This window comes from Jaculus jaculus, chromosome 14, assembly GCF_020740685.1.
Source record: "Jaculus jaculus isolate mJacJac1 chromosome 14, mJacJac1.mat.Y.cur, whole genome shotgun sequence".
Lineage (NCBI taxonomy): Eukaryota > Metazoa > Chordata > Mammalia > Rodentia > Dipodidae > Jaculus > Jaculus jaculus.
In genome coordinates, this window is record NC_059115.1 from 52,364,642 (window position 1) to 52,372,164 (window position 7,523).

At 40.8% G+C, this 7,523-nt stretch overlaps 1 long non-coding RNA gene across 1 annotated transcript; it reads left to right on the forward strand.

Annotated features, from left to right (window-relative positions):
* The first annotated feature begins 1,016 nt into the window (after window positions 1-1,016).
* Window positions 1,017-7,188, forward strand: LOC123454845. Its single transcript, XR_006633513.1, has 3 exons — window positions 1,017-1,140; window positions 2,684-2,895; window positions 6,999-7,188. It is a non-coding gene; the product is annotated as an uncharacterized LOC123454845 (long non-coding RNA).
* The last annotated feature ends 335 nt before the right edge of the window (window positions 7,189-7,523 follow it).

The following is a 7,523-nucleotide window of genomic DNA, read 5'->3' on the forward strand; positions in this document are numbered from 1 at the left end:
GGAACCTGGGACACTGCCCCACCCAAAGCACATACCTGTACTGACTGGAGTATACCTCACTTTAACTAATGAAATAGATTTCTCCTCCCTCAGCAAACACTATTTGTGGTTAGTATCTATTCCAATATGTTCTTAGGTATATACAGGAACCTCAGGAGACCATCTAGTCTGGGCTCATTTTGGGCACATGTGCAGTAAGATAAAGTGTGTCTTCCAAGTGATCTTTTAGGGAGCCTCCCCTAATTGCCATCTTATGCCCAAGTACAAATTGGGCTTGCATGTGATTAAAATCAGATGCACCATGAGAAGGGACATTCACAGTACAGAAAAGGGCCTATAACACACACCTGTCAACAAACTGGAGAGCTACCTAAATCACACCCTAGAAACTTACCTAACTCCCCCCCCAACCTTAAAAATCCCATCCAGGAAGCCCAGATCACTTTCTGGGGCTCTTGAGTACTTATTCAAGCCTTTACTATCACTTTGCTGTCTGTCTGCTTTTTTAAAAAAAATCTTATTTATTTGAGAGAGACAGAGAGAGAAGGGGAGAGAGGGCAGGGGGAGGGAGGATGGGCGCGCCAGGGCTTCCAGCCTCTGCAAATGAACTCCAGACGCGTGCGCCCCCTTGTGCATCTGGCTAATGTGGGTCCTGGGGAATCGAGCCTCAAACCAGGATCCTTCTCAGGTTTGCTTCATAGGCAAGCACTTAACCGCTAAGCTATCTCCCCAGCCCTTTCTGTCGTCTTTTTGTATGTATCTTTTCCAATTCTTTGAACAAGGCTCCAAGAACCTGGAAAAGACCGAGAGACCAATGCCTATGGTTCTTAGATCTCAGCAATAGTGCCTGCATTTTCTCTGGAATCCTTTTCTAAATGCAAAACCACACCCTTTTATTTTGTGACTTCCTCCTTCTCCCTTCTCTTCTTAAGTTGTACACCTATGGTTTTCGTTTGCCCTCACCAACAGGCAGATAGAATTTCATGTGGTGATTGTTCATTCTGTGATTCATCTGCAGGGCATCGCTGAAATCTCTACTGTGATCTTGTTCCATAACTTGCCAGAGCAAGAAGAGTTTCCCCAAAGCATTTTAGACATCACCAAACATCTCTAAGAGTTCTTCACCAAATCCTTCTAGAGGTAATCTTTAAAGCTGAGAACCTGAGCAGTATGGAAAAATGACCTTTTAGAGGTTGCATTGCTCATCTGCTTAGCAAACTGTTTCTTTAGCATTGCCATTGAGATGGCCACTATTTTTTTTTTTCAGTGAAGATTGTGACAATGTTTAACAAGCAGGAGACTCTTTACATTACCTTTCAACAAATTATGTTTCAAAATTTCATAAGGATACCTAAAACCCTGTATGCCAGCTAACATTTTTTAAATTACTTTTTTGGGCTGGAGAGATGGCTTAGGGATTAAGGTGCTTGCCTGCAAAGACAAAGGACCCCAGGTTCAATTCTCTGGGACCTATGTAAGCCAGATGAACAAGGTGGCACATGTGTCTGGAGTTCATTTGCAGTGCCTGGATGCCCTGGTGCACCCATTCTTTTTCTCTCTCTCCCCCTTTCTCTCAAATAAGTGAATAAAAATAAAATATTAAAATAAGAATTTATCTTTAGCTGTATTTTACTTCAAAAGCCAGCCACTTATCTGATAAGGGCAGCAGCATGTGAATCTGTGCCCAAAGGGAATAAAGCTCAACAGTATCTTCTATAGATATGGCTAGAACAGAGTAATAGGATAGCTTTTGATGACCTATGATGTCATGCTGTATATCAATTTATTTAGCAGTGTAGAGAGGTTTGGGTTGCCTCCAAATGACAAGTCGTACAATGAAACCACCAGATCAAAAGAAATCCAAACACTTTGTCACACTAACTTGACAATTACTAGAAAGTGCTGCCCAGCTACTGCCAACTACCAGCTGGATGATATCAGGTGCCCAATTAACGTGGGCAAAGGCCTTCCTGATGACCTCGAGACATACACTACACACATGACTCAAAAAAATTGAGATGACCATTGGTTCTTCCTTCTACTCTTTTTTTTAAAATGGCTATTAGTAAGTAATTTGCAAATGATGATTTTACTTTTTAATTTTTTTTTTTAAAATTTGATTTATTTATTTGAGAGAGCGAGAGCAAGAAAGAAAGAGAGAGAAAGAATGGGCGTGCCAGGGCCTCCAGCCACCGCAAATGAACTCCAGATGCATGCACCACTTTGTACATCGGCTTACATGGGTCCTAGGGAATTGAACCAAGGTCCTTTGGCTTTGTAGGCAAGTGCCTTAAGTGCTAAGCCATCTCTCCCATCCAACAAAAGTTGCCTTTAAACATAGCATTCTTTCCTTTCTTATGTAACATTGGACACAATCAGAAAGAATAGATACTATGGGTTGTTTAATTGGATTTGTAATTTCATTGGCCAAGCTTAGTTTCATTTCCAAGTAAATGACATTGTATATAGCTTTTGTAGGCAGGTAAATTAGCAATGCATTTACAGACCCCCATGAACATTACACATTCATTTTGCCTTAACCTTGATGTCATATCCCCAACCCATCACTGAACATTCTGAGAATTATGTTAAATATGGGTCATGCTATTGGATAAAAGGATAAAGGGATAATTGTAATGACAGACCTTCAATACCTTTGCCTTTCTTGACGTTCTGTTTCCAGTTAAGAGCTTGATCTTGGCATGGGCCCCACTCCTGAGATCTCAACATTTGGGAGGCTGAAGCAGGAGAAATACTTAGTGTTACAGGAGAACTTGAACTACATAGTGAGTTCCAGGCTAATCTGGGCTACAGCGAGGCCCTGTCTCAAAATCAAACCAAATCACCCAGCCGTTAAAACAGTTTGTGTTGATGCGAAACTTTCCAACATGAAAGGTAAGTATTGTTTCCTATTTTAGTTCTTTATTTATTCATTAATATCTTGGGAATCACAGAATCTTTTTTAAAAAATCAAATATACTCAAACAAGCATTTCAAAAGGAACTTGTTTCTCATCTGCAGGTTGGCAAGGGAAGTTTATTCTTGCAAAATGATCATTTAGCAAGGCTTAGAGGGAATAAATTGAATATATAAACGTTAGAGCAAAGCCCAGAAGATAAATATTAAGGGTTGTGCTCAATGTGCTTAGTGGAGAAAGGGGTCAGGTGCCCTGGAGGGATGAGAAGTGGTTTCAGTTTGCAGCATTTGAGATGTACCTTTGCTGGTTTGTTTTTGTTTGTTTCCTTAGTTTAAAATAAGGACTCACCATGTAACCCAAGCTAGCCTGGAGTTTAAGATCTTTTTGCCTCCACTTTCTGAGTGCTGGGATTAAAAGGCACATGTCGAGGCTGGAGAGATGGTTTAATGGTTAAACACTTGCCTGTGAAGCCTAAGGACCCTGGTTCAAGGCTCCATTCCCCACGACCCACGTTAGCCAGATGCACAAGGGGACACACGTGTCTGGAGTTCGTTTGCAGTGGCTGGAGGCCCTGGTGCACCCGTTCTCTCTTCTCTGCCTCTTTCTCTGTCTATAGCTCTCAAATAAATAAATAAAAATGAACAAAAAATATTTTAAAAAGGCACATGTCACCATGTTCTTGAGTTGGCTCTTTATTTCTTCAAGTTTAGTGTGCATCAGAGTTACCTGGAAGAGCTGCGGGCAGAGTGGTTCACACCTGTAATCTTAGCACTTGCTAGGTTGAGCCAGGAGGTTTGCAATAAGCTCAAGGCCAGTCTGGGCTACATAGTGAGTTCAAGGTAAGTCTGGCCTACAAAGTGTGACCCTTTCTGAAAAACAACAACAACAAAACACAGGGCGGGGGAGGAGAAAGAGAAAGAAGGAGAAGGAGTAGAAAGAGGAAGGATAGCGGGAAGAAGAAGAAATATGCTCACTAAACCACAGATTAATAGTTCCACAGTCAATATTTTTCGATTCAGTAGGTCTGGGATGGGGCCCTCCATCTGCAGGTGTTGCTGTTCCAGGGAGGCTTGGACAGTACTGGTCCAGTGGCAATGTGGGGAGAGACTGCTCCAGAGCAGCTGGGAGGAAGCAGAGGACTCAGCCCGAGAAGGGCAATAAGGCAGGAAACTTAAAGAGAGCTTTAAATAGCAATGTGAAGAGGAGCGAATGAAGGTGTTTTCCTTTGGGGTGAAGTGAAGCTTCCAGATGCAAGTGTGTTGGTGGCTAGAGAGAAAGCTCCCCGTCTTTCCACCAACTGGGAGGCCGCTGCTCAGAAGACTTGATTGAAGAATCAAAGGCTTAACTAGACAAAGATCAATGTCAGAGGTGATTATTTCTTCTATTATGATACAAATCCAGATTCTAACCCACAGGTCATCATTGCCAAGGGTTTAAAACCCACAACATTTTCCTGACTGTGGTAAGAATAAGTATCAAATGAATGACTGAGCATATGGATATTTGAAAATACCTTACTGTTTTTTTTTTTACATATTTATTTTATTTATTTGAGAAATTTATTTGAGTTATACAGAGGGGGAGAGAAGGAGAGAGAGAATGGGCACACCAGGACCTCCGGCCATTACAAACGAACTGTAGAGGCATGCACCATCTTGTGCATCTGGCTTACATAGGTCCTGAGGAATCGAACCTAGGTCCTTTGGCTTTGTAGGCAAATGCCTTAACAGCTAAGCCATCTCTCCAGCCCTGAAAATACCTTACCATTTTTCATAGCAGGTCTTTGTTATTGTGCCCACATCCGGAGCCAGTTATGTGATGAACATGTTTCACATATTCTTCTGATACCATCAAAAGCCAATAGTGTATTAGCTCACTAGTATAGTGATTCCTTATATGCCCAAGACCCAGAACCACTGGAGTGATGGTGGGATACACAATGGAACAGAGTAGTAATCCTGAGAAAATAAATGTGATACCATACTGCATACTGATGCAAAACAATTTCAGCCAAGACAAAAAAAATTATGTAGTTTTTATGGGTAAATATATAATTTTCACTAGATATTTACAAAATTTAGTGCATTTTTGCTGTGTCTGTCTATAGCTCTGAACATACCAGATATTGCTACACAGTGATGCATATGAGGTGAGTGAGGTCAGATACTATCTAGGTTCTGGTGTGGGTATTTTGGAAGAGGATATTGACCAAGTCAGGAAAGGATCCTATAGGGAAACTAAGATGGAATAAGCAGGGATGTTGGAATGTCTCTTTCACTGAAGGTACTATGGCAGGATCTGGTTACCACTCAGCTGTCATGAAAACAAGCATGAAAGCCAGGCCCTGCTGCAATCCCAGCACTGAGGAGGGGGTGGTGGGAGGTTCAGGAATTCATGGCCAGCACAGGTTACATAAAGGAGACAGGAGGTTGAGGCCAGTCTGGATGATCCTGTCTTAAATAAATATTGAAACAAACAAAAGACTCTCAAACAATATTTTTCTTTTTAATTATTTTATTGACAACTTCCATAATTATAAACAATATCCCATGGAAATTCCTTCTCTCCCCCCACTTTCCTCTTTGAAACTCCACTCTCCATCATGTGCCCTCTAGCTCTCAATCAGTCTCTGTTTTATTTTGATGTCATCACCTTCTCCTCTTATTATGATGGTCTTGTGTAGGTAGTATCAGGCACTGTGAGGTCATGGATATCCAGACCATTTTGGGTCTGGAGGAGCATGTTGTAAGGGGTCCTACCCTTCCTTTGGCTCTTAATTCTTTCTGCCACCTCTTCCACAATGGATCTTGAGCCTTGGAAAGTGTGATAAAGATATTTTAGTGCTGAGCACTCCTCTGTCACTTCTTCTTAGCACCATGGTGCCTTCTGAGTCATCCCTAGGTCATTTCCATCTGAAAAGGAAGCTTTTCTAACCAAAAGTGAGAGTAGCATCAATATATGGATATGCATATTAAGAGGAGTGTTTACTGGACAGTTTGGTGAGTATAGTATATACATTTAGCCAGACACCAGCAAACATTACATTATAAGGGCTCAAGACTTCAAACAATATTTTTCAATTCAAAAGAAACAGCAGGTATTTAAAGTTTTGAGAATTCAAAAATACAACAGCACATTGCTATTTCTTTCTATTCAGAAATATTTCAACCAGATCAAATTCTGAGTGAGGTTTTCAGATAAAATAGGCCTTTCCCTTGATATTGTTTAAAAATTCCACTTATTCTGTGGCCACTTTGTCATTGATTGTACTTCCAAATTCCAGGGGGTATGAGAGGGTAAGGGTACACAGAAGATCACTATTTCCTTTAGATTTAATAGTGATTGTCCCCATATATATGTATATGGTCATGGAAGAGTTAAGCATCAGGCCTTAGGTAGTCATAGCAAGAGAAAAGAATGGATAAGGTGATCCAGTTTCTGCATAACATGCTCTGATTTATCTTCCACAGTCGCATTGAACTTGGAGGGCAATTATTCTCATACCACCAAAATCTAGGGAGCCAAACAAGGCAGGGAGTCGTCACAGAAGCAAGTATTTTCAGAGGACAAGGGAAAGGAAACTTTCTCTATGTTTCTTTGTCTATTCCGTGACAGATTTCAAACAACAATAACTAAAGCCATAAGCACATTCATTAGATAAATTTGGAAATTAAATTTTGAACAATGATCTTCTAAAGTATTGCATGTTTTGCAAACTAGTAGACAATCTCACTAAAGGTAACAACAGCTCTGATATATACTAAGCTGAGTAAGAAGTAGAATTACACAAAATAGTACATCAGGCAGATAAACGTAAATAGGATGATGAACTAGGAGGACAAAAGAAAGACCACAGTGGCTATCTTATCCTTACCCACAGATAACGAAATGCGTCACCATTCTTTAATGAGGAAAAAATTAGAAAGAATGCTAAAAGGGAACAACTCCAAACCGCTCATCACTTACAGTGAATATATGAATGTATGCATATATTTGCTTAAATTAGCTAAGAAAGCTCTATTTAATTTATTCCTGAGTGTGGGCTGAGTCATCAACAATTACATTTTCCTCCTTTTTATAGAATCCAGGACATGCAGAATCTTTCCAGTGTTGCTAACCAGAACCAGGTGGATCTAAGCAACCACGCAGCATGGAGATATCAGAGAGGATCTTGTGACTTGAGCTTTAGCCACGTTGATGCAATGGGATGCAGTAGGACCCCAGGCAGAAGGAAGAGCACAATCTGGGGCAAGAGAGAAGCTTCGGAACTGAACCAGTAGGTGAAGGTTAGCCAGCAAGTAGGTAACTGGGTAATGCAAGCGGTACTTGTACTTGGCATGCTTACTAAACGGCTTGCACAAAGCAACATGCAGCATTCTGCAGCTGCTGTGCAATTACCCCAACTCATCACCATGCAGTCGAACGACAAAGGGGAAAATGCAGGGAGAAGCTATTAAGAGTAATTTGTAGCAAAGATGTTTGGAACAAGAACACATTACTTGTTACCACTGGTTTTTATGTTAATCACCTAATTGCAAATTGGCTTTCCTTGATGTCTGGATAGCACTGAAATAATCCTTCACTTTCTCCATTCAAATATCCCATT